At 40.0% G+C, this 27,776-nt stretch overlaps 1 long non-coding RNA gene across 1 annotated transcript; it reads right to left on the reverse strand.

The window, feature by feature from the left end:
- Nucleotides 1-890: 890 nt before the first annotated feature.
- Nucleotides 891-27,597, reverse strand: LOC143268964 (uncharacterized). Its single transcript, XR_013045215.1, has 3 exons — nt 27,430-27,597; nt 2,106-2,157; nt 891-1,638 (listed from the first exon to the last, which is right to left on the reverse strand). It is a non-coding gene; the product is annotated as an uncharacterized LOC143268964 (long non-coding RNA).
- Between the last annotated feature and the right edge of the window lie 179 nt (nt 27,598-27,776).

The following is a 27,776-nucleotide window of genomic DNA, read 5'->3' on the forward strand; positions in this document are numbered from 1 at the left end:
AGGAAGTTTCTGATAATTTCATAGAACATGTTCTTCAATCTGATGTGTAGAATAAACTCAATTTTTGTTGTTTGTTGAAGTTAATAACAGGATGTTGTTTAGACATAGACAAGTATGTCTAAGAGGACTTACACCACCCAATTTACAATACAGAGTCATCGCAGCAAGACAGCTACATTGATCAATGTGATAAGATAGAGAAATTGATGTGTACAAATGTGCACAGCTGACTTTTGTCAGCACTAGGAAAATAATTCAACAGTTGAGCAAGTGTTTTTAACTAATGATCTGTGATCATGCAGCACCAGTGAGCCAGTAACAACAAAGTGCAGGACTTTGTCCAAATTGCTCCAAGTAGAACATTGGTCCAACACATACGGCAACATAATAGGTAAATCCTATAAATCAGGATTAGGTAAAAACTTCCTAGGTAAAATACAAAAAGCATACTCCATGAAAAATACAGACGAGTTCCGGTTTCACAAAAATTTTAAATGTTTCCTGTTCGAAGAATCTTTTATTCCTGTAAGATGGAGAGTCTATTAGCAGGGAGAGTCCTGTAACTGGGAGAGTCTATTAAGAAATCATATGCATAACAAATAAAAGCTATTATTTATTTATTATTTACTTTCTGAGAATTTCATACATGAGTAATGAGTATTGCATTCCCATCATTTCTATACCTTCCTCTTCCAACTCCTCCTGTGTTCCAACTCCATCTCAAATTCCTGATCTTTTTTCTTTAATTACTATTGATTCACACACACACACACACACACACACACACACACACACACACACACACACACACCACACACACCACACACATACATATGTAAATACATCCTGCTGAGTCTATTTATTGTTACTTGTGTACACATGATTTCAGGATTAACCATTTGGTATTGTATAGTCAGTTAGGGAGACTTAGGGAGCTTATCCCTAGAGAAGACTAAGTCTCTCTTTCAGCTGTCAGTCTGTAGTTCCCCATCTAGGGACAGGGCCCAGAGGGAATACTCCCTTCCACATTAGTAGGTCTACTGGTGTTGTCATTGTTTGGGTCTTGTTTAGTCAACCATATTGTGGCAGTACTGTGGATATAGCTTTCCTGCAATTCTAGGAGACAAAATCTACAGCAGGTGCATGCCTTTTACTGGTTCTTACACTCTTTCCGTGGCCTCTTCTGCAGTGTTCCCTGAGCCTGAGGTGTAGGAGTTGTGTTGTAGATGGATCCATTGGGTCTAAGCATCCTACAAATCAGTTGTTCTCTGAAATTCGATCAGTTGTGGTTTTCAATGATGGTTTCTGTTTGCTACAAAGGGGAGTTCTTTTTGATGTATCCCTTCTAACTATTATTCCTATGTGTACAGAGCTGGCCACATAGGGTAGGATAACTTGCCAGGGGGCTCATCACTGTAGGTGACTGAATCTTGTTCTGTCAGCAGCCACGGACTCTTTGGAGTTCTTCCTCGAAGAGTGGGGCCTTGCGAGATTCCCCCAGCTGTGTTGGCATGTGAACTGCCATTGTCACCGTATTGGTCTTGCATAGATGACCACATTGCTGAAATCTCATGGATGTAGCTTCCATGTCATTTATAGAGGATACTGTCTCATAGCAGATATCCTGGTCCTCAATAACTAAAAAAAAATTAAAAATCTGATTAGAAAATAGGTAAAAATGTCAAGCACATACTTTTTCAATGGATTTATACAATTGGGAAACACGAATGATGTTCATCATAGCTCTTACAGAAGTACACAAATTCCAAGCCACAGTGAGATGCCATAAGCCTATTGGAGTAGTTAATATTAAAATCTCGTTGACTGCGTCAAACGAGTTTCTCATATATTGTTGATTCATTATGATCTTATTTTAATTAAAACAATTGACTCACCATAAAAACTCATATATTATGTGACTCTGGAAGCAAACCCTTCCAAGTGTTGTGTATTATTTCTCCAGTTCTGTGCTTTGTTACACTGGTTGGTGGAAAGACACCTTATTTTTGGTTCTGAGTTTGTTTCACAAATCGATGGCTTCCTCTAAATGTTCCCTTCCCTCATTTTTCCTATTTCCTTCCTTTTTCCTTCCTTCTATTACTTACCCATTACTTTCTCATTGGATGGGGTCTTCAGTCTTCCAGGCTGCTCTGACCCCTGTAGGTAGACAAGGAAGGAACTTGAACCCTTTATCCTCCTGCACGTTCCTTCCCAAGTGCTGGTGCTACAGGTGTGTACCACCATATTCAGCTTCTAATGCTTTTTAATGTTTTAAAAATGCTTTTTCTTAGCCTTTGATGGTCTCCTCACATTCATACTCAGACTCATACTCTCCTGTAGTATTCTCTCTCTGTGAAGCTTTCTTCTCAATGATAATCTCTATGCCTCTCCCTAGCTTGGATTTTCTGTTCTCTTTTCTCCACCCAGGAAATCTGCCACTCTCCTTCTCTGTGCCCTTTCCATATATGGAGACTTGAAAGACCAGGCATGAGACTGAAGCAGTAGCAGGATGGACCTCCCCGTGTCTCCTCTTCCTGGGATAGCAGTAGGCGCGATACATAGAAAACTGTTGTTCCGTGTTTCTCACATTTTGTCTGCGTTTGTGGATGTTTCACACAGAGAGACCCTGTCCTTGAAACTCCTTAGCCAGATGTAAAGGCCTCCAGTATTCTACTTTAATTGAACATTATAAAAACACTTCATAATTCTCTTTTATTCCCTTGTAGTAAATTGGTTGTGTGTGTATGTGAGACAATAAGTGTGGTTCTTCAAGATACAATTCCACTTAGACAATTCCATGGTTTTTCATGGCATTTTAGCACTAAAGTTGGAGTCTAATAAAAGCTTATGGTGGTACAAGGGTGTCCATCTTTTTGACATTGTGATGTGATATTGTCTACTACAGATGTGTCAAACAATGTTCATAGCTGTTCTGGAACACATGTGGCCCAACGACCATACACTGAAGATGTCCAGTAGAAGGTTCTATATAAGTCCAGTGTCAAGACCTCTGCACTTCCCCGTTCAATGCCTGTGTGCTAGTCTCACTGAGCATGGAGCTCTTCAAAGGCAGCAAGGTGGTCTTGCATCTTTAGACATTTACATATCCAAGGCCTTCTCTCTACTTACAATTCATCTTTAACTGTCTTCTATTTGCCCTTGAATAGAGGACGTTTACACTATAATTCCTCCCACTGTAACACTGTGTCACTCAATGGATAAATGAAAAATATCTTTTTCATAGTATAATTTGGGATTGGAGAGTGGAAGATGAGACTAATATTAGAGACCTTGAGTATTTGCAGCATTAAAAAGAGCTAAATGGATTCCTAATAAAATTATACAGTGTTTACCCTCTCCAGATCTTTATTTCATACTAGATAGTCATATGTGTACTTATTTTAACAACCTTCATGTTCAGTAGAGCTTAATCCACCTGTTCTCTGTGTTCATCATTCCCACTGAGCCTCCAGGACTTTCCATTTAGGGCCAGGTTTTACCCAACTCAAGACCAGCATGGTCACTGCACTGTATTCCATGAAATGCCTTCTCCCGTTTCCACTGGTCAGTTGGCATTGCTCATGGCCCTTTCCACAACCATGGGCCATCTTAGGTTCCAGCTTCTTTGGCTTTTTTCTCACGGCACCAGACTCTCTTGATGAGACAAAGACTATTTGTCTTGACTGAGGGTGGGCAAGATTCCTACTCCTATTACAAGTCACTAAGCAGAGAGTGTTGAAGTGGTAAGACAAGTTGGCTCTAGACAATTTATGAAAATTAAATACTAAAAATAAATGAAAAAGTTATCCCTATGGAACAGATAATTTTTTAATATGAAACAATGGCATTTCAGTTGCTGACATAAAACTATGCTTTCAGATATATTTTAAGTATATAAATTAAATCTGTCCAGAAATGCTTTTTTTTTTTTAAAGAAGCAGTGCTGAGGGTTTTTCTCAGGGCCCCACACATGAAAAGCATAGGCTTTATCCTTAGGTACATCCCCTAAAATATGATAATACTGTTTTTCACAATGGTATTGTGTGTCATATGTCTATAATAATTATTTTTGGAAACAATATTTTCTATGCTCTAAATGATAAGAACTCTCTTAAAGTTAGATTAACCTTAATATCTGAATTATATACCATTGGTCATATATTTATTAAGCACAGCACTTGATTTTTGGATTGGCACAAGGTGCACCGACGGGCATGTGATGTCTGCTGCAGGCACCTCTAAGGAGAGAGATCACAAAATGGCTAATTAATAATTCACAGTAGGCTGAGCTTCTACACTGTCTAGCCCCACCATACCCACTGTTATAATTTATCATTTGCAGAAAGTGACATTAGCTGCATGTGTCTTTCCTTTTTATTGTTCGGTTGCTTGTAGCCAGTGGTAGAGAATTTTTATCTTTGTTTTGTCAGGTACTGTCATTGGAGACTCCAGTGTACTTTATTTATTCATGTTTTTATGGGTAAGTGATACTGTAATAAACACAAGTTAACCTAACATCCGGTTTGGAAAATAGACACCCAATGGCCTGGCTCTTCATGTTTCTCTTCTCCACTTTTTCTCTGTCTCTGTCTCTGTCTCTGTCTCTGTCTCTGTCTCTGTCTCTCTCTCTCTCTCTCTCTCTCTCTCTCTGTCACTGCTCTTTCTGAATTATGTGTACGTATTTTCTTGCTTTGAAAAACATGATGTTAGGGTCCCAGAGAGGGGGCTCAGTGGGTAAGAATGCTCTCTGTGTAAGCAGGAGTTCCGGGAAGGATGTAAAAAGTCACACATGGGGCTGAGGAGATTGCTTGCTGTATAGGAGTGAGGATGTGAATTCAGATCCTAAGAACCCACATGCGTTCTAGGTAGGCATATCAGCCCATCTAGAGTCCAGTGTTGGAAGACTGAGAGAGGGCAGCCCCAGTGCTTGCTAGTTACTGAGACTAGCCACGTTGATGAGTATGGGTTTAATTGAGAGACTCTCCCTCAACCAATAAGGTGGAAGAGTTATTGATGGAAGATGATTCCCAATATTCACCTTGGGTTTCCATCTACTTGTGTAACCACATACACATGCACTCACACACACATGCCCCCCCACATACACACGTAGGTGCATACCACACAAACACATGAAAATAAAAACAGGGAAAAAGACAAACGTAGCTGTGTAACCCCAACATTTGGAGGCATACACAGGTGTCTCCCAAGAGCTCACTGACCAGGCAGCCCAGCTGATGGGGAATTTTAGGTTCATGGTGGACCATTTCTCCAGACAATAAAGTGGAGAGCAAGAGACGAAGACATTTGACCTCTTCTGATTTCCACATCAATGCACAGAGGTACATTGTTCATGTGCATGTGGCACGTATACATGCAACACATAAAACACCCAGAGAGGAAAATATGACTTTGCAATTTATTGTTGAAAAGTCTGTTGTCTTCTTCTTTGTGAGAACACCTCATACAGTGATTTACCTTTCCACTTACGAAGAGTTCTTGTTGCTTCCCAAACTGGGCAAGATGCTCCTAACAACACTTGCCAGATGTTTGTACTGGGTATATGTGTTATTATGAGAAAAAAAAAACATCCATTTTTACATAGGACAAGCATTTCTCATGTTTAGTTAAAACAAAGAAATGAACAAATAAACAACAAGATTAGAGTTGTAAATAGATTTGACAGTTTGAAAGAAAGTGTTGTCCAAATGCCGTTTTCTTAGATGATGGACAGGACTTTGAATAAGCAAATTGGAAATGAATTAATTTATTTTTGACACTAGCTCTCACTCTGTATACCAGGCTGGCCTGAAACATGCCAGGTAGTCCTGGATGACCTGGAATTTGCAGAAATCCACCTGCTTCACAATCCACAGTGCTGAGTTTAGAGGAATGAGCCAATTTGCCTAATTTTCACTGGTCTCTTAAAATCTTAAGCCTTTTGTCTTAAGCCATGTTATTTGTTTGTGGCATGTGTCCTGTAAGGCAGTACTAGCTTACTTTTTCTTTTTTTTTCTGTCTGTAACCAGGTGGTAGTCGATATTTCCTGAAGGTAGTGGACTCCTAGCTTCTCTGGTCTTATGTTCAGAACTTTCCCTTAATGTTGCATTTGTAATTTATTACTTTACCACAAGGGTGCACTAAAAAGCCCTCATAAACACAAGAATGAGTTACTTAATTTGCTGTAACTCATTTACCTGGAGCAGTAAATGTTTTATTGGATTCACTTGATGGTGTTCACGCTCACAGGATTTTCCTAGGTTGTTGAGACAACACACATAAAAATGAAAATAAATTTTCCTCTCAGATAAAATACAATTGATAATCGCCTTTAATTAAGTCTTTAAAAAAACTATATAGTTTATTTTAGGCATGAAAATGAATTTAGATAGGAAGTTAAAAAAAACCTCTTTGGTAGTTAAAAATAATTTATCTTTGGGAGAAATAATGATATAATTGGTGCAGATATTTCCGTCTTGAACTGTAAAACTTTACATGGTAGCATTAAGACAAATTTCCTCTACTACTAAGATTACTAAGTAATGTTATGTGTTGAGTTTTTAATGAGTCATACAGACTTGAAAAGAAACCTCACATGCTACATCTAACAGTCTGAACTACTGGAAGTGAGTAAATTGCTTTTCACAGGACAAACAAAACCCAATGCTCAAATTTAATTACCTTCATATGCTGGAAACACATTACATCTTTTATCCTTTTGATGAAACATGGCAGTTATTTTGCTTTCAGGAAGAGCTTTAGAATTTTTTGTTGCAACTGCAACGTCTTTTTATTTTGCACTGTGCATATTTTGATCACCGTTTGTCAAGCTCCATGATAGACCTGGCAAAATAAAGAGATGAAGGCTCTTTTTAAGTCTTCTCAGGATGACAGGGGGATGGAGTTAACTAGAAAGTCACCTGAGGGACAAAACTGGCTTCACTGTTCATTGGAGAATTTTCATGTGTAGATTGGGTGGATGGATTGGAGGGAAATATTGGGGTGTTTTAAAGCTAGATCAGGGAAGAAACAATAGATGGGGAGCCATCTCTTGTGTTTCAGTCTCAGCTCAATCCCCAAGACCCAAAGGACTTCAGAAGATCCAGTTTTCTTATTTGTAAAATAAGAGAATTAGACAAAATGACCTTTGAGTTGTCTTTGTGTTTTATAATGTCGATTCCACTTGCATTCTGCGCAGTGGAGAGGGTACTCCACTTAAACGAAAAAGGAATGGGTTACAAACTGAACATTTTTTAGCAACAGGACAATAAATATATTGTGAGCTCTTAATTTTGAACATAAAGACATCATTCATTTTCACAGTTTAATTCAGCAATGGCATCTTGCCGATATGATAGGCCTAATATGACCCCTTCAACACAAAATCTCTGAATACCACGACATTCTACATTACTGCTATTCATCACAGGGAATGTCTTGGTAGGCCAGTTAGCTTGGAAATGGAAAAATAGGCAACAACAGTCCAAGAGATGGCATTTACTATTGAAGCCTAATAGTGCATGGTTTCATTGAGAACTTCCTTATTTTCCACCATACCTCTCTTTACCTCAATATTGCATTTACCTTTTCAAAATTATGGTTAATAGTTGGTGCTTAAAACAAAATTGTGTAATAACACAAAAAAATCTGTGTATTTTTCATGTACTTTTTAACAATTATTTTTTGCATATTGGATCTCTGCCATTAGGTCTCACCTACTCTCACCCCATGTGAAAAATGCATTCAAAGTGATCAGAACCCTTGGCAAAGCAGCCCGTTACTTCTTCCTACTGCTTGAGTGGCTTGTGTTTGAACTCTTTCCTCCAGTGAGCTGAGGCTGTGGAATGGGCGCAAGCATGATTTGTGAGCTGGGGTTCCAGAATGTCTGATCATGTGGCTTCTACATGTGCTTCATTGTAGAGTGGGTTTAATCAGGAATGAACCATTACATTTTGTAATGTGCGGCTGTTGTCTATGCTTGATTTTTGTCACTTAGTAAATTGAACAGGACGTGTGTGTGTGTGTGTGTGTGTGTGTGTGTGTGCGCGCGCGCGTGTGTGTTATGCGTTTGTGCTCATGTACATGTTGAGGTGGCTTCCTCATCGACATCTCCATCTATTTTTTTTTTTTTTGACACAGCCTCTCAGTGACCTGAAGTTCTGTTCCAGACAAGCTGGTGAATGAGTTCCTAGGATCCACTGATCTCCACTCCCCAGGGCTGGAGTTACAGGGGCAGCCATGTTTGTATTTCTGTCTTTTCAATGTGGGTTTTGGTATCTGAATTTAGTTCTTCATGCTCGCAGAGAAAGCATGTCACCCGTTAGGCTATCTCCCCAGCTCTTCCCTTCAGACATCAAGTGGGTGGACCCATTAACTCCAGACCACTTAGTACGTATCTGATGCATACTATGAAGAATGGGCCCACTTCTATTACGAGGTTACACCTATACCACTTTTACAACCTTTTGCTTTCTCCCTACTTATCTGAGATGCTACTTACTTTATCATGCCTGTTGTCATAACAGTTAAGCATACACATGCATTTTAATTTCATGTCTCTTACCTATCTGCTTAGTTGAACATTATCATTTTAATTACAGAGGCTTTTAATATATTTTAATATATGGGGGTGCTAGTTCCCTCAGACATTAATCTTTTTTGTTCAGACCTTTAAGTCACTTTTTATTCACTCTGAAATTAACTTTATAATAATCCTTTGTAGCTCAAGGAAAAAATCTGTAATGACATTTCTGCAGCATTTACCTTAAATATATAAATTAGTTAAAGGAATGCTGATGTTTTTCTGGCAGTAGACCTTCCCCTCCAAGTCTAACCTGTCCTTAGACCTTCCTTTCCAAGTCTAACCTATCCTTAGACCTTCCTCTCCAAGTCTAACCTATCCTTAGACCTTCCTCTCCAAGTCTAACCTATCCTTAGACCTTCCTCTCCAAGTCTAACCTATCCTTAGACCTTCCTCTCCAAGTCTAACCTATCCTTAGACCTTCCTCTCCAAGTCTAACCTATCCTTAGACCTTCCTCTCCAAGTCTAACCTATCCTTAGACCTTCCTTTCCAAGTCTATCTACTAATGTATCATTAGTGGTTTTCATGTTGGCTTTTCTATGCTTCTTGTTAAGTATGCTTCTAGATATATACATGTGTGAGGAGGCAAGGAAGTCTTGAGTGAAGGTGTGAAGAGTGGATGAATTACAGTATATCGTTTGACATGGGCACAGCCCTGTCAAAGATCAATGCCTTAGACCCACAGGAATGGCAAAGCCTTCACCATATGGGTCCAGCTCAGAACGGGCAAAGCCTTTCTCTGTCCTCATGTGAATGTTGACAGTGTGTGCAAAGACTAGCTGCTGCAGCTTCCTCCTCCAGATGTGTACAGCCTGACACTGCTCTCCTACAAAGCCTGCCTACTGTATTGTAGATGGTAAACTCGCTGAGGTTCCTAGGTGTTGCCGTTGTTGGTGTGTTCCATCAGAGCAAGCACAGCCCTCCCGTCCCCACCTATGTGTCTGTTCTTCATTCTCTCGCCAGCTGTAGTCAAGTTCCCAGGATCCAGCGGTTCTGGCCATGGCACAGATGTGTATTAATGTAACTGTGTACGCAACTGTTAACCTACAAATGTACACACATCTGCTCTCAAAAATAGGGTTTTAGTTAGTTTTTGTTTAGACACAGAAAGACTATGTTGATTTTCACCTGCTACCCCATTAAATTATCTTAATGCAGTAATTTACATATTATTTAAATTTTCCATATAAATATGATTATTTCACTTGTAAACAATAACAACAAAATTACTCCCTTCCCTCTCAACACTTTGTGCCTTTAAGCACTTCCTTTTGTCATTGACCAGTATCTCCAATAAGAAGACTGAGTAATGATGGGTAGTGGTGGTGCATGCCTTTAATACCAGCACTCAGGAGGCAGAGGCAGAGGCAGGTGGATCTCTGAGTTTGAGGACAGCCTGGTCTACAAATTGAGGACAGCCAGTGCTACAAAAAACAAAATGAAAACTAAACAAAACAACAACAAAAAAAGATTGAATAACAGTGGATTTAATTGGCATACTTTCTTTCTAATGAGACCTTGCTTCTCAGCTCAGGCTGATCTTGAAGTCAGACTACGTTTCAGGCTGATCTTGGCCTTGTGGAAGTTCTCCCACCTAAGTCTCCCCAGTGCTGGGATTACAGGCCACGCCTTACTCATTTTTTGGTTTTGCTCTTGATAAAGAACTAACTACAGCAGGGGTGCCTCTGATGTTTTTCATTAGAAAAGATGTTGGCTTTTTTTTGTTTGTTTGTTTTAAAGTCAAGGAAGAGCTGCTTTATTATTAAGGAAGTTTCAATAGTTGTGTTTACTCATTTTTTTTTTTTTTTGGTTTTTTCGAGACAGGGTTTCTCTGTGTAGCTTTTAGCCTTTCCTGGAACTCACTTGGTAGCCCAGGCTGGCCTCAAACTCACAGAGATCCGCCTGCCTCTGCCTCCCAAGTGCTGGGATTAAAGGCGTGCGCCACCACCGCCCGGCTTATTTTTGTTTTTTTTTTATAAGATATTGTGTTGAGTTTGCAAAATAATTTTTCTTCAACTATGAAAATGAGCTAGTGCTTCATCTCTTTAGTATACAGTGTGAGGATAACATGTACATTTCTATAAAGTGGAACTTCAAGTTAAAGGCTGTATGACTTACTACCGTTATTATTATTACTATGTGTTTGAAATAGGGTGTCAGGTAGTCGAAGCTGTTCTCAAACGTGAGATCCTCCTGCCTTGAGATCCTCCTGCCTCCGCCTCCCAAGTGAAGGGAGGTGGGCACTATGGTTTACCTCCTTTGGGTTTTCTGTGCCTATATATTTGTTTACCTTTCCTTAATTATCCTACTTGATCTGCCTCAATAGACACTAACCTCAAATTAATGTAGAATTTTGTCTATAATGGATTATGTTACTTTGAGTGCTCTGTTTTTATAACAGTCTTAAAAGAGATGAAGAAAACCACATATATTAGTTTGTTGGCTGTATGTTACTTTTCTTGCTGCTCTGACAGAACCAAGGGAGAATACTTTTACCTTGGCTCACAGTTTCGGAGGTTCTCCTTAGTCTACCATGGTGGGAGGAGAGTAGCAAAGCACATTGTGGCAGTCAGGAAGCAGAAAAAAGAGGGATATAAGAAGATGCTACAATCCAGTCCCTAAGAACATGACCCAGAACTTGACATACTTCCGCCAACTGTGCCTACCTCCTACACCATGATCTCAAGGGAACAACAACAACCAAACAACAAAACTCCCCGAGTCTTTACTAGCATCTACCATTTTTCTCTATCCCTTTCTCTTGACTCCACAGTGGGAAGGTGCCTGGTCGCACTGGGTGAATATAGGTTTCCGCTACTGCACTGATTCAAATCTTACACTGTCCCCCAAAATCCCCCACACCTTTACAAGCATTAATTCTAGGACCACTCTGCACCCAAGCTAACCTGCAACTTACTATGTAAGCTAGGCTGGCCTTCAAGGCATGGTCATCCTCTTACTTTAACCTCTCACATTCTGGGCTCACAGCAGGGACCCGCCATCTCTGGCTTAGTAAAATCTGCTTACGGGGGATAATATGCAGCTCACTAGCCACTCCATTAGAGCAGTTTGCCAGTGTTTTCCCCAGAACTGGATTCTGGCCTACTATATTCCATATTCAGGTCAAATTCTGCATCTCTCTATTAATTCCATCAAGTTATGGATAGTGTGAGGCTGTTTCTGTGTAGTCATTACAAAACATGGCTGAGAAACAAGCAATTCTAATTAAAATGAAAATATGGACAGGATGAGGAGCCTTTTGAATTTCATTTAAAATTATGTTTCATATAATGTAAAAGTCAAGCAATGACATCATGTTAAATTGATATCATTTTAAACTACATGATGTCAAAATAATGAAATTATCTTTAAAAACTAAGTAATAAATATAAAGAATATTTGAACTTAATTAGGAGTAATTTAGTGCTGCTTTAAAATTCTTTAAACTCATCAATTATAAAAATAAGAACTTTGTAAAATTGAACTTTAACATTGAGAAGTAATCACTGTATAAAAGTTATTTAAACTGTCAATTAATAGAACACATTGCATTGTGTAACTTCTTTCAAGGCATTAATTACTTTTTTTCCCTCTTGTTCTTTGAGAGGGTCTTATGTAGGTCCACCTGCCCTCAAACTATATATAGCTGAGGATAATCTTGAACTTCTGATTTTCCAGCTTCCACCATTTGAACACTAGGCATGAGGCTTGCAGTCACACCTTACCACTCCTGATTTAGGAACCCACAGTTTCATGCAGTCTGCCAACTGAGCTACAAACCCAGTCCCTTGAGTTCTGAGTCCAGTGAAAAGTGTGTAACATTTGTCAAATCACCCCTCCCTTTGGTACCAATTATGACCTGGCTAAACCGTGAGATGATATTCGAAAGTCATGCAAAGCTACACAGGACACCACCATTTAAATAAAAAAAAGAAATGAGCAATGATGCTTCCATTTCTTCTGCCTGTTCCACAAGAGGACTTTCCTGTCTCCTGACACATATGCGAAAAAGAGAACAAATAAAAATTTGCAGTTGTTCTGGACTGGAAAGATAGAGGTGAAAAATACCAAGAGCAGATATGTGTAGAAAAGGATATCTCAGCAAGAAGAGCACTCAGGGAAGGGATGCCCATCCCGCAATACTGCATGTACATAGTTTTCAACAAGGATTTAAGGCATAGAACAAGCCATAATCCAAAGAGGTCAGAGGAAAGCAGAAACTGAGCTATCCAAGACTCCAACATTTACCTCTAGTTTAGTAAGAGAAATTTTTTCTTCCATCTCTCTCCCTCTATGCATTCCTCCTTCTCCCCCCCTTCACCCACCCTCCCTTCCTTTCTTTTTAAAACATGTGTGTTAGCGTATATGATTTCCAAGGTGTTATGTGTGTATGTGTTAGTGTATATAATTTCCATGGTGTTATGTGTAGTGTGTGTTAGTGTATAGGATTTCCATGGTGTTATGTGTGTATATGTTGTGTATAGGATTCCCATGGTGCCCCTGTGAATGTCCTTGCCTTCCAATTTACTTGAAGCAGAGTCTCTTGTTCTTCACCATTGCATACACCAAGCTAGCTGGCCCGTGAGATTCTGATTCTTCAGTTTCTACCTCCATAGGAACACTGGGATTATAGATGCTTACTCCTGCATCCACTTTATAGGTTGTTTCTGGGAATTTGAACTTTGGTCCTCATGGTTATGTGGCAAGGGCTTTATTTACTGAGCCATTCCCCCTATCCAGAGTCTCACTTTTACGTCAGACAGGTTTGTATCTCTCTGTTGCCCGATCTGGCCTTAAATACCTAGAAATTCCACAGCTTCAGCCTCCACAGAGCTGGAACTTTAGGTATGAGCCACCATGCCCTGCTCTAATTTTTCATTTAAAAGATACTAAGTCATAGGTTCCAGAACTGTGAGACAATCAGTTTCTGCGGTTTGCTCCACCTGGTTTGTTTACTTTTAAAGATAGCCTTAACAAAAACTAATGCAGGGATGAACTCACAGACAGCCACATGGAACACAGAAAATAAATCATGACCAAGTGCATTTTATCCTATGAATGCAAAGCAAAAGCGACTCAACATTTCAAATTAGTCAATCTAATTTCAACATATTAATTCAAAAGAGGACAAAGAAATAGGGTCACCTGAAAAGAAGCATTTGACAAAATTTAGCACTAATGTATGAGTTTTACAAAGGAAATCTCCCAGCAACCTAGAAACACATGTGAGAAAGCATTCTTAATCTGATTGAAGACACCTGAGGGGAAATGCAGAGCCACTGAAAATATCCTCTCTCAAGTAAGAAATCAATTGCTGCCATTGCTACCACTCAATGCCAAGAAGAAGAAGAAGAAGAAGAAGAAGAAGAAGAAGAAGAAGAAGAAGAAGAAGAAGAAGAAGAAGAAGAAGAAGAAATAACAGGGAGTTCTAGGGCAATGAGAAGGAAAACTAGGGTCTGGGAAAATAATTTGCAAAAGCCACAGCTCATAAAAAGCTGTATACTACAATATACAAAGAACTCTAAAAACCAAAGAATAAGAAAATAAACTCAATTGTAAAACAACCCAAAGACCTTACAGGATATCTCACCAAAGATGATACATATTCAGGAAATCAGCATATGAAAAGATGCTCTACATAGTTTGCATCAGGGAAAATGCAAAATAAAATCACCGTGACATGAGTTATATAGCTAGTTATCAGATGGCCAAACTCTAGAACAATATCAAATATTGATAGAGCCATGGAACAACAGAAATTCTTATCCATGGCTTCTGGGAATGCCAAAAAGCTTAGCCACTGTTGAAGACAACTTGGTAGTTCCTTGCAAAATGAAACATACATCAAATGATCCAGCATTCATACTGCTTGGCATCCACCCAAAGGAGTTGAAAATTTAAGTCACACAACCCGTTTACAGATTTTTATAACAACTGTATTTATAATTGCACAAACTTGGGAGCAAGTAAGATATACTTCAGTAGGGAAGAGGATAAATGAACTGTCTTAAGTCGAGATAATAGGATGTTACATTATTGTGAAAACATATGAGCTACCACCCTACAGGAAGGTGTGAAGGAAACTTTAATGTTTATTAACAGATGAGATGAGATGAGATCAGAAATATGAGTGTTCAAGCCTGTAAATGAGATAGATGGTTTTAAGGCTGAAGACTCCGCATGAGATACTATCGTGGCAGAATCACATCCTTCTAAGTCTATCCAAATTGATACAATGTATAATACCAAGATTGACCCCCAATATAAATGAAAAATGGGTGATAATAATGTGTCAATGTAGGTTTTTCAACATTAATAAATGTAGCACCCTGGTAAGGTGCATTGATGAAATAATCTGTAATATCCTTTTTATTTTATTGTGATTCTAAAATTCAGGGGGAAAAGGCAGTTTATTTAAATGTTGGAAAAAATTTAGAAGAGAAGAAGTTTAGAAAAGAACAAGTGAAACTTTATTGATGATACATTATTTACAGGGAAAACTATATGCATTGTAAAAAATAGAAAAAAATAGCCTACTTGAACTCATAGGTGATTTTAGCATAGTAACGCAAATTTTTAGAAATTTGAAGGAGAATGAAAACTACCATGCTTATTCTTATGTTACCTTTCACTCATACACTCTACTTATACTGGGCTTGTTTATGTGTGGTGTATATGTTCACATGGGTGTGGGTAAACGTGTATATGCATGCATGCAGAAGTTTGCATGTATGTGGAGGCCAAAGGTTCAAGTCAGGCATCTTCCTCAATTGCTCTACATATTGAGAGAGGGTCTCTCACTGAACCCAGAGCTCATTGACTTGATTAGTCTAGCTAGCCAACTATTTTCTCCTCTAGGCTATTGGGGTTGCAAGTGGGTTGCCTTCACAACCCAACATTTATCTGATCTTAGTACCCCATCATTCATCTTCCTAGCCCCGTGTGCTTTCATCAGGTCATTTAATGTACCAACTATCTCTTAGGGTACACTTCACACACCCCTTATAAGACAAGCTCTGACCATGTGCTCTCTTGGTTGAGCATTGGGTTAGATATTAGCAGGCTGGAGGTCATCAGACATAAGCCAAGAACTGAGAGACTTCAATTGTTACTGGCTCAAGGAGGTTCTACTACCTGCTCCTCTCCCCAAACAAATCTGGAGACAGACATTGCAGGAGGAGATAATTTTTACTCCAATCTGGACTTGGGAAAATTAGGTGAAGACTGTCCATATTGAAGAAATGTCCTCCTCATACTCCCCAAAAGAAAGGTCTTGGAGTAGGGTATAGAGTGATGGGTGAAACATTCATGCTCTTAGCAGAGAATTTTGACTCCAGACTCCAGCAGATCAATTTCTTCTTTAAAAACTAGCCACAGGCTGCATCCCCCACGTCCCTGTTGACACACTAATTTTACAGTTGGAGAGCAGCGATGAAGGAAGGAGAAATACCATTTCAGCTTCGCCTTCAAAAGGCTAGCTACTAAGTAGACAGAGAAGGGGAAGAAGGCTGGAGTCAGAGGGCTTTGTAGAGGCTCGAGAAGAGAGGGTCATTTCCTTCTGGTAAACCGAGTTCATTTTCATCAATTCATTTGTAGCGCCTCCATTGTTAATTCCTCTTAATCCCTTATGTTCATGATTACTGGTCAGAGAAAAGAGATCTGAATTGTAGCTCTGACCCTGAGTAGAGACACGACAGTTTGAGTTGCCCTGAAGTTCATAAGATTACAAGAGAGTTTACATGGTACTGGCTCCTCCTGTAAGAGTTAATTCAGCCTCTGATTGTGCATGCAAAGCTCCAAGAAAAAAAATGAAAGAAAAAAAAAGGTAAAAAAGAAAGAAAGAGGGGAAAAAAATCAAATGTACCTGTTAATCAGCTGTACAGGAAAACAAAGTCAGAAAAAACAATCTAGTCCCAAGACTGTGGAAACAGTATGAAGCCTTCCTAAAAATGAGCACAATAGTTTCTCTGCCATCATCCACTCTCTCTCCTAGAGAGTCTTTTCCTCAGCAATGCTGTCAGCAATTGTCTGACTCACCTTTGAGAGTAGTCCACCACTCCTCCTGTCCCTCCACTGTGTTCTGCCCATCTCTTCTGGTGAGACCACGAGGGCAGCTTGAGACCCAGTGCCATTACCGTGTAGTGTACTGAATGTGTTCTAGGTGAAGGGTCAACACACAAAATCCTCACATTTTTTCTGAAAGACTATAAGATGCACAAAGAGTTGATTGGATATTTACTGGGAATGCCACGGTCTGTTGCTTCCTCAGTAAATAATTATTGAATGAACGACCATGCAAATGATGATTTTGGAACAAGATAACCTTTGACTTTTAAAGCATGGACAAAAATCTCTTGTGGGGGTTCTGTATATCTTAATGATACAGTGCTTGCCACTTGCTTACTATTTAAAAGGCTCTGAGTTGGATACCAGCCCTGGAAAAAAGAACTAAATGCTTTTTTCACTTGTTTGGACTAATGTGTAATTGAAGACAGTTTTCTAACACTAAAAAAAAAAAAAAAAAAAAAAAAAAGATCCATTATGGTGGTACACTCCAGCAAGATATGCTGGAGAGGCAGAAGTAGGGGAATCATGAACTACCTTGCCAGCCTGGACCATACCTTGGGCTGGCAAGGTAGTTCAGTGGGTAGAGGCACTCGCCACAAAGTCTGGCAATCTGAGTTTGTTCCCTGGGTCCAACCTGCTGGAAGGAGAGCCTCAGCTACTGAACATTTTTGTATTCTGAGCTCTTCATGTGTGCTGTGGTATGTGTAGTAGGATTTTTTTTTGGGCCACCGGCTCTCAAATAACAACACAGGGACTTGTTAATTACAAAAGCTCGGCCTTAGCTTAGGCTTGCCCCACTAGTTCTTATAACTTAAATTAACCTGCTTTCATTAATCTATGTTTTACTATTGGCTTTTCACCGTTCTTCCATTCTGCATGTCTGATTCCCTCCATGTCTCTTTGGCGTCTCCTCTGCCCTCAGTTATCTCCTCCTTTTTCCTCTTTCTGCCCTGAAGTCCCACCTATCTATTGGCCATTAAGCCCTTCAGTAAACCAATCCCAGCAATATATCTTCACACAGTGTACAAATATCTTACAACAGGCATGTGCTGCCAATAAATACGTGTCCTTAAAATAGTGTTTAAAGTACAGTCAGAATGCCTTCCACTTATAGAATTATTCTATAGATATTTAAAATTAAATTTCCTCAGTTATCCACTGATAGAATTCTGCTTAACACATAACTGGAGCTAGGTATTTTCAGTCCTATTAAAATGAAAATAAAAGCCATCCTTCAGGCTGATATGATGATACAGGAGCTCCAGTACTCTTTCCCAGGTTAGCTCCTCATCGGCTTTGTAGGAAAAGGGCACATATTATTTGTATCCAAGCCTATGCCTTTCTAGAGTTGCGAGGCAACCTATTTCCACGTAATTCCCTCATATGTTTGTTAAGATTGGCAGCCCTGAAACTTACTGAAGTGAAAACAAGATCAGGAGGGATTCAGAGCTGCTTTCAGGGTATGTGGGGAAAGAGAGAGCATGGCCTTTCCTGACTGGCAGCTTCAGGGGTTGGATAGATGAAAGCACTTGACAAAGAGATGAGGGAAAGCATTTCACATTGGTCATGGAAGGAAATCCTGTATTGGGTGTGCAGCTGTGAATGTAGGTCATGGAAGCAGAAAGGGGACCATAGGGAGGCATCTTAAGTGGCAGATCGGGGGGCGAAGGAAGGAAGAAAGCAAGAGAATACTTTGACATCAAAATGGGATGTAGGCTAAATGGGGGAGGATGAACACCAATAGGAGGGCTGAGGGGGCTAGGACATGGGAGAGATGGAGGATCGACAAGGTACATATGACAATACCATAATGAAATTGATTTGCTAATTTAAAAGAATATTAAACAGTCATATTGTTTTGATAATCAAGATCAATAAATGAAGTACTTAAAGTGAAAAAGGAAATTTGAAAGTAGGCTAGGTATGGAGCCCATGCCCGTAATGCCAGTACTCAAAAGGATGAGGCAGGAAGGTCACAAGTTCCAGGTCAGCCTGGGTTACATTGTAAGACCTTGCTTCAAAAATTCCTGATTGATGCAGTTTTTAGAAGCAGTTCCTGAAAGAGTTCTGCTGATGTTCCATCAGTGAAAGTGGAAGCTGAAGGGGAACTCGTGTGTGTGTGTGTGTGTGTGTGTGTGTGTGTGTGTGTGTGTGTGTGTGAACAGTATGTGTGCAGGTACATGTGGAGCCTAAGAAGAGGGCATCAGAATTTGCAGATCTGGACTGGCTAGTGGTTGTGAGCTGCCTGACGTTGGTGCTGGAGACCAAATTCTACTCCACTGGAAGAGAGGCGAGTACTCTTCCACTTAGCCATGCTCCAGCCCCACAGATGGACTCTTGATTCAAATTGCCAGTCTCCTGGTGTAACAGAATGTGAGCTGTGGCTGTGACAGTCACATCTTTACTGAGGAAGAAGTGAGATGGCTTCAACACTAAGTGTTTCACGATTTGAATTAAATCTACTAAGAGCAACCTTGGGAAGTAAGGGAGGACAGAATACATAAACAGTCAGGGGATGATATGTGGGGTGCAGATTCATCTACACACAGTGGTCTGTTCCTTTCCCTTCAGTTAATGCAATCATGGTAATCTCCCATAGGCCTGCCTATCACCCACACTATCCTACATTCTATCATGATCACAACGGATACTATCCACCACAAAGTATAAGGCATAACTGCCCTTGAGGTAAAGATTTATTTCAGGATAAGTGTTGGATTAAAAAGAAATTCTAACGACAGCAATAAACAGATTTGTAGTTAACAGAAACAAACTGACATTTGTCATGTTGTCCCAGAAAACATACTCTGAAATTTCTATACTTTGGCCCTGTGCATTCAGCCCCCACCTGTGCATGAAAGAGGTGACAAGCAAAAGCTGCTATCATCACCGTGGTACATTTTTTGATTCAGCGGCTGAAAGCGACAGCTTAAGTTACAGAAAATTGGTAGAGGTACCATCAGGTAAGTAAAAGTCATTTTGCTTTTCTTTAGAAGTTAGAGTTCAGAAACTGGGAAGCAGAAGTTTGCAGAGCATCATGACTCGAGCGTTGTAGCAGTACTACGGAGAGACAGATGACAAAGAGAGAAATAAACAGAAAGGATAAGCATGGGGGAAGATGACTGATGCTCTGTGCTCTCTTAGGTTCATCTCCTAGTTTCAGAACAAAGGGGAGATGTGCTGCAAGAATGACAGCCACAAATATAAAAAGCACAAACACCACAAGAAAACAGCCCATACACATGAATCCAGGCCCCTGCTGCCAACATGGTATGCATCAGCAATGGATCACATTTGCAGATGTAGTCTCACACGATCATAATGGAGCTGAAAATTCCCATCACCTCATGACACCATAGCCCACACAACATGGCAGCATGCTACTATTCGTTTCTGTGGGCTTCTTGTGACATTGGGGTAAACCGCAACCCCCAGGGAGGTGCACAGAAAATACAATGCAGTGCACAGAGTATTTATTTGATAAGGAGAATAAATGGGTATGCTCTTGGTTTACATATTGGTTGGGTTTTTTGTTACTAAAATATTTATTAGTTTATAGTCACATTGCCTGCCACCCAAATAAAGGCCAAACATGAAAGCAGGAGAGTCCAGTCAGGACCCCTTAGAGTTTATAAACAAGTATGAGCTAAAGCTGTTAGCTGTGAGAAACAGAATTTTCAGATTTGTTATTTAGAAAAGTCCTTCTATTCATAAAACTGTGCCCTGTGATGCTGACTGCAGACTCATACAACCAGTGTTTACTGTCCCCTGACTGAAAGCCTTCCTCTTGGGCTTAATTCAGTCTCTTGATGTGTTCATCAGGGCCCTGGGAACAATGGGTTCTATCATATCCATATGCTGTATAGCTTAGACGGGCAGTTGTGGCTGTACTGTCTAGACTGATGCAGGTACACTCTGGGGTGATCTTATGACAAGAATTTGTTTAGAACCCACTCAAGTATTAAGTGATGTACGAGTGTAAAAAGTATCCGAAAAAGACAGTCTTGAAGCCAGCATATGTGAATTAAGAAATACTTAATCAAAAGGTTTATGATATATGGACTAGGGAGATGTCTCAGTGTCTATTTATTTATTTATTTTTGTCTTTTTTCTTCGCACTTAAGAGCAGTCAAGTTCTCATGTAGCCCAGGATGGTCTCAGATGCACTAAATAGCTGTGGATGATGTTGAACTCCTGATCCTTTTGTCTCTACTTGCCAAATTCGAGGAATATGAGAATTCATCACAACACCTGGTTTACATGGTGCTAGGGAAGAAACCCAGGGCTTCCTGTATGCTAAGTAATCTAGCCCAGAACAAGGCTTCCAGCATGCTAAGTAAGCAGTCTATCAATTACACCTGGAACCCAGGTCACTACCTTTTTGGAAAAGCAAACCCCATAAGTCACTGTGTTGTATCTATAATTATTGGGCCCAGATTTGCTCCCAAATTGGTCAACTAGGTTGTGGATAAAAAAACAAAAACAAAAACAAAAACAAAAACAAAACAAAACAAAAAACCCTGAAGTTATCTGGAGCATACGTGAATCACTTGTAATCATAGTAATTTTTGATCTAAAAAAATCAGTAAATAATAAAGAAAACAATGATATCTCAAGATATCATCAACAATTATAATATGACATGGACATTAGATTTCTAGTTTTGACAACTGCAAATGTTTCTGCGATTTCTTGGTCATGTGTGTTTATAACCGCAGCTCTGAAAGGCTGAGACAAATATCCTGAGGGCTCTCTGACAAGGCAGTCTGGCAAAACTGGTGAGCTTCAAGTTTAATGAGACACTTAAAAGAACAAAAATAAAAAAAGTGGAAAGCAATAGAGGAAGAAAACCAACACTGATCTCCAGCCTCCCCGTGAGAAGCCATAGATAAATGGACAAGCACACACACACACACACACACACACACACACGCACACACACACACACACACACGCATGTATGTATACACCACGCACAGCTGCACATATGCATGCATACACTACACACATTCACATATGTAAACACCACACAAACATGCACATATGCATACTTAGACTATACAAACACACAAATATGATATACATTGAACTTACTAAGTAGTTTCAGCAAGAATGTGTCCTTAGAGGAGGGGATGTTCTTTAGAGTTGGGCTTAGTGCAAATATATCTCCCTACTAACTGGAATATGAAAAGGCAAATATATTTCAGGATCTGAACTTTTGAGCATCAGCAGAGGGATACAGGTAGAAAAATCTACACTTGAACTTGTCCTGTGATGATTTGCAGGCAAGACATATGCACTAAAGTATGATGTAAATTATCATCAGATTACATGTATAAGACTATGTCTCTAAGATGTATTTGAAACATGAATGAATTTCAAGTTTAGGCTTAGGTCCTATCCCTAAGATATCTTATTATGTATATGCAAATATTACAAAATATTAATTAGCCTAGTGTTCTACTTCTAGATTTAACAACATAAGGGATATTCAACTTGTAAGAAGGACATATAACCCAAACAACCTTTTTGGAGAGGTTTGCCCACTACACGCATATAAAATGCCCTTGAAAGAGATCTTCTAGGTCAGACTCTCAGAGTTTCCACTTCACAGGGTGTGGTGGTTTGAATGAGAACATCCCCTATAGGCTCCGATGTTTGAATACCCAGTTAATGGAGTTGTTTGGCTACGTTTAGGAGATGGAGGAAGTATGGCACTGGGGGTGGGGTGGACTCTGAGATTTCAAAACAGTGTCATCGCATTCCCAGTGTGAACTCTGTTTTATGCTTGTGGTTCAAGGTGTGAAGCCTCCAGCTTCCTGCTCCTCCTGTTTTGCCTTCACTCTGCCGTCATGGACTCTAACTCTCTGGAAGCATAAGCCCAAGTAAACTGTTTACTATAGTGGTTGCCTTGGTCATTGTGATTGATCACAGCAATAAAAAAAGTGACTGATACATAGAGGCTAGAGTCACATTACTTGTCTTATTCACTGAATTTCTTGTTCTCTCTCTCTCTCTCTCTCTCTCTCTCTCTCTCTCTCTCTCTCTGTGTGTGTGTGTGTGTCTTCCTTCCTTCCTTTTCTCTCTCTCTCTCTTCCTTTTTTTTTTTTTTTTTTTTGGTTTTTGAGATAGGGTTTCTCTGTGTAACAGCCCTGACTGTCTTAGAACTCACTCTTTAGTCCAGGTGGGCCTTGAACTCACAGAGATATGCCTGACTCTGCCTTGTGAGTGTTGGGATTAAAGACATGCACTACCACAGCCTGGCACATTTCCTGTTTGTAGTGGGTATCTGTTCCAGCTTTGACCTGGAAGTACTAACCCTAGTGAGGCTTCTGGTAACTGCCGCACTTATCTATGACCTGCCCATGGGATGGGGCCAAGACAGGAGCCCTTAAGACCCGAGATCTGGATATGCTGGCTCTCTTGGTTCCTGGTGATCCTGGATGCTAGAAGACAGATGGAGTCAGAGTTCTCCAGAGAACCCTGCTGGACTACACCTCACCTCTCCCGGATCCTGTAACCAACCCCTTTACTGGCTGTAAGTTATCCCCAAATAAACCTCCTTTTTAACTATGTGGACTTACCTTAATAAATCCCCACAATATCTGGTGCCCAACATGGAACAAACTCCCAATGCCTGGTGGCCCCCACCCTCAGCCTCCTCTGTGGCTGCTGTGCCACATTTTCCACACTTCCCATGCTTCCCTGTCTCTTCTTCCCTGTCTCTTAAAATTCCCACCTCTCCTTGAGACCAAGTGCTTACCCCTTCAGCCCATAACCACCTGGTTCTGCTCCTCCCCTCCCCTCCCCTCCCCTCCTCTCCTCTCCTCTCCCCTCCCCACCCCTCCCCTCCCCTTCCTTCCTCCTCCCAGGCACCCATCTGCCCAGTTCTGTATAGCCAGGGATCACCTCTGCAGTGATTCTGGTTTCATTTCTGATTCAAGGGAGCAGCTGAGTCTGGAGTCCTAGATTCTCCAGCAAGCTTAGCTCCCAGACTGGCAAGAGTCACCGTAAATGAGGCACCTCCCCCACCACCCACAACACCCCCTTAAGAAAAGAAAAAAGGGGAATGGATAGGTATAGGATATTAAGGCAGATTACTGTATATACTAGTAAACTAATTTAGTAAAATATCAGCCTTAGATAAATTGCACTGTTATGGATTCTTGTATATTGATACAAATGTAAACTATTTTTATATTCTTATTCCAGATAATTTGTATATTGATATAAATACAGAACCATATTTGTTGTAATGTACATGTATTTCTACTCTTATTTGAAATGTTTGTATATTGATACAAATTTAAAATTATAATTGTCATACTGCATGTATGTTCTAACTCTGTTTAGGATATTTGGTATATTGATACATTTAGGATTATTGTCATATTGCATATTGCACTATACATTCCTACCTCAGCTTTAGCTATTCTGTGTATTGTCACAATTTGGAGGTCATTGTCCTTTTACTGTACATTTGCTTACAGACTATTGATCCTGTTTACATGAAGCCTTAGTCCTTAGGTTATCTAGGTAGATAAGACTTACAGATTTTTAGTCACTTATGCTTCTCATAAGTTATGTTGGTTAGATTCTCCAGACTTACAGAAACATATGTTAGATGGGTAGGTAATCTTCAAATGCTTCATAGGCCTGGAGAATATGGCATTTAAATGTTTTGATAACTTAGAATTCTGTTGACATGAGACATGATTGCTCCTGGCAGCACCGATCTGATCCCAAGAGAATGTTGGGCTTCTGAGACATTTCTGTTTGGAAGTTTGTCTTCACCTTGGCACAAAATGGCCTACTGGGCAAAGAACTGCCCTTGCCTCCATTGCTGACAGTAAAATGGTCTGACAGATATTCTAGGCCTGGAGCCAATTTGAATGTACCAATGATGCTGAGAAACTTTAGGTGACTGTCCAGGTTGCCAGCTGTCTCTATCTACTCTCATAAGGCTCCCAAAAGTTGCTTGCATCCTTCTTCTGTTTTTCAGGTATTATTATATTTCTTCTCAGGTCTTTGATGGGACTGAAGACTAACATTTACAGTTACAATCTTCTTGTATCTTAGCTAGAACATATTAAGTATTAGATTTAGGTTCTTTAGGATAGGACATCTTTTAGAATGATCTCTGTAATGTGTAAGTTACATATGCTCCAGACTTCTCTGGATTTTAGTATTTTAGTATGTGTCTCTTGTTTGATATTGTTCATGATGGTTGTAGGTCCATCTTGACTGGGTCATTATCCCTTATTCCTCCTCGACAATATTTGATAATCATTCCTATTTATATATTTTTGTATTATGTTAGAACTTTCTTATTTAGACAAAAAAGGGAGATGTAGTAGGTAGCTGTTCCAGCTTTGACCTGGAAGTACTAACCCTAGTGAGGCTTCTGGTAACTGCCACGCTTACCTATGTCCTGCCCCAGGGGCAGGGCCAAGATGGGAGCCCTTAAGACCTGAGATCCAGATGTGCCAGCTCTCTTGGTTCCTGGTGATCCTGGATGCTGGAAGATAGATGGATTCGAGTTCTCCAGATAACCCTGATGGACTGCACCTCACCTCTCCCGGATCCTGTAACCAACCCCTTTACTGGCTGTAAGTTACCCCAAAATAAACCTCCTTTTTAACTATGTGGAGTTGCCTTAATAAATCCCCACAATATCTGTTCTTACAATAGTGACTGCCATAAAAGAATACATTTAAATTTAAATTTAAAAGATGAAAAAGCAATAAATATTTTGGGTTGTGTTAGGCTACGTTTCACAGCAGAGCTGGGGCTTTGGATTGGTTAGTTTTGTCAACTTGACATGAATTGAGTCACTTGGAAAGAACCCCAACTGAAGAACAGCCTCTATCAAACTGGTCTGTGGAGACGTTTTCTTGACTGCTGCTGGCTTTGAGAGGGCTGAGCCCTCTTGGGTTGTTCCATCACTGAACAGGAAGGCCTGGGCTGTATAGGAAATGCAAGGAAATGCAACAAGAGGCATCATTCCTCATTTCTCTTTCAGTTCTTGCCTCCCAGTTCCTGCTGTGAGTTCCTGCTTCGGCTTTCCTTGATGATGCATTGTAACCTTTAAGCCAAATGAACCCTCTCCTCCCCCAAGTGAGTTTTGACCTGGATTTACCATAGCAACAGAGAAGCAAACTAGGGCAAGCATGTATTGATTCTTCAGGAAATATAGGGAACTTATGTATCACATGCTAGAATAAAGAAACTTCCTTGTCTATTAAAAAAACAACAGCTCCGAGGAGCAGCTGCCTGGTGGGAGAGGTGAGATCCCCCGAGACTGAAGAACCCGGGAAGAAGGGGAGCATCATCAGGTCAGATGGATTACCTTTGTGGAGAATATTGGAGATTTGGCGTGAAACATGGCCAAGATAACTGAAGGAAAATGATTTCCTAAATAAAAGAATGGAGTTTAAACTCTTTTATATCTAATTTTAACAGGCTGGATTGGGCATCTCAGTACGGACAAAGAAAATGTTGCCATTTGCTACTATCAGGAGTATTTCTGGTGGTGGAGCCTAGATTGCCTTGATTATGGGCATATAGGCAAGGAAATCACTCACTAGTGATGGACTGGGGCTACTTTATATGGTAATAAAACTTACTGTTCAAAAATTCTCTGCCAGTATTACATCATGCTGATAGCCCCTTAATGGAAGCATGTCCACAATTATATGGGCTGCTGTTGGTGACTTTGGGATATTAACCTCATTTTGAGGGATAGTCTCAGGGGTATACATCACTGAAACTGTCCATTTGTAGTTTGAATAAGACACTTAGTACATTGCCTGGGCACAGGAGGCACATGCAAATATTTCTCTCCTTTGCCTGTGTCATGACTATTTCCATCTTCACAAGTATCAATTAGTTTCTCTTTAGTCTGAATCAGAAGGCATCTGATACAGTGTTTGGTCTGTTTTTTTGTAGACAACTGCAATTCCTCTTTTTCCCCCCGTGCTTAAAATACTAACTCTGATTCTCTCCAATGAAACATGTCAATCAGCTCCATTGAATTCCTGAAGGTTATCACTATTGAGATACCTAATACCAAGCGAATACTATATGCTCATTTTCTAGTCTTAAAGTCACATTTCATTTAATCTTAAAAATTGCTACCCACCCTCAGAGTTCATCATAGTGCTCACCTAGTTGGAAGATATACTTGCAGCTCTGCTGAGTGTAGATTTAAATGACTATGGCCTTCAGATTAGTACCGCTAATTAGGTCTTAATGATTTTATGTGTTAAAGCTGATGTCATAGGTAGATTGTAAATGCCTTGACTATTAAGCCTATCTGAGGAGTATTTGTTTCCTTGACAGCAGTAAATCCAAGGGTCAGCATGTGACAGATCCTCATTAAATGCTTGGTGACTTAAACAGAGCCTACACATAGGTGGAAGGAAGATTCCTAAGTCTCTGAGACAGAACTAAATGCTCATACCAGGGGCTGTGGAGATGACTCAGTCACAAGGATGAGGAACTGAGTTGCATTGCCAACATGTATGTAAAAAGTTGAGTGTTGCAGTGTACATCGAAAATTTAAGTTCAGAGAAGGTGAAGCTAGGAGAATCCCTGGAATCGCTTGGCCAAGCAAACGATGAATTAGTGAATTCCAGGTTCAGTGTCTCAAAACAATATGTGCCTCCATATGTACCCAGACACCCATGCACCCAAAAACCCATGTACCCACATACAAATACACATGCATATCACACACACACACACACACACACACACACACACACACACACACACACACCACTCATTCCTTTAGTTTTAGAAGTGTCTCCTTCAGCACTCTTCCCTGCAAGACGTCTTCACAGCCTTCTTCTTGTCATTCTATTTTCCTTTTGCTTTTAGTCATTTTCTCAGTCTGTATCTACAGGTTCTTCATGACCATAAAATGACACATGAGAGTTATGGCAAGAATCTGCTGCATATCACTGAATAAGAAATGTTACTCATCACCAGCTAATGTGACATGGCAAACCCCCAGTCACTGGAATGTTCTAGGTCTATTCTTGAGCACAGCAAAAAATGGAACAGTCACACCCTGCACTCATGACTTCACAAATTTATTCTCAGAATTGGTGAAGCAGTGACCCT

This window comes from Peromyscus maniculatus, chromosome 16, assembly GCF_049852395.1.
Source record: "Peromyscus maniculatus bairdii isolate BWxNUB_F1_BW_parent chromosome 16, HU_Pman_BW_mat_3.1, whole genome shotgun sequence".
Classification (NCBI taxonomy): Eukaryota; Metazoa; Chordata; class Mammalia; order Rodentia; family Cricetidae; genus Peromyscus; species Peromyscus maniculatus.